This window comes from Echinops telfairi, unplaced genomic scaffold, assembly GCF_000313985.2.
Source record: "Echinops telfairi isolate 266 unplaced genomic scaffold, ASM31398v2 ScPeMD7_2;HRSCAF=8, whole genome shotgun sequence".
Taxonomy (NCBI): Eukaryota; Metazoa; Chordata; class Mammalia; order Afrosoricida; family Tenrecidae; genus Echinops; species Echinops telfairi.
In genome coordinates, this window is record NW_022103898.1 from 25,153,585 (window position 1) to 25,154,231 (window position 647).

The following is a 647-nucleotide window of genomic DNA, read 5'->3' on the forward strand; positions in this document are numbered from 1 at the left end:
TCCCTTTACTTTCCTCTTGTCCCACTATCATGGTCAGCCTTCCTTTGGGTTTCAGTGTTTTTCTTGGTTACATTGCCCTTGCTGAATCCCTACCAGGCCTCCTTGCCACTGTTTTTGGATCACTTGTTGCTCCCCTGCCCCTGGGTTGGTCAGCACCACATCCTTACCCCCACCTCCCCCTCTCCCGTGTTCTTTTAATTTTTTTAGGGGAGAACACAAACGCAGTCCCCCACTACCACAAATTGTGCAGTTGAGTTTCCCACATTTCGGGAAATCGCAGGGGTCAGCACATCCGGAGTGCAATGGATAAGCCTCGCCCTGGGAAAACCACCTTCATTATTTTTTAAGAAGCTGATAGTGCTGCATCAAAAGTGGACCCAGGATATAAACTTAAGATATATGAGTGGATGTTGAGCTCGTGCTTAACCGTAAGCTCTAATCTAAGAATAATTAGTTCTTATGCTTTAGCCCTGCCCAATATTTCCCTCATGAGGTGATCACCGAAGATACGGTGCTGTATCAAAATGTGATGAAGAAATCAGAAGGTACCTGGCCATCAGAAAGAATAGTGTCTGGGGTCTTAAAGGTTTGTCTTAAAACAAGCAGCCATCCAAGTGATGTGTCTGCTAAGTCCACATAGAAGAAGT

The 647-nt window shown here is 45.6% G+C and overlaps 1 pseudogene; it reads right to left on the bottom strand.

Annotated features, from left to right (window-relative positions):
* Positions 1-204: 204 nt before the first annotated feature.
* On the bottom strand, positions 205-340 carry LOC115870848 (annotated as a pseudogene).
* Between the last annotated feature and the right edge of the window lie 307 nt (positions 341-647).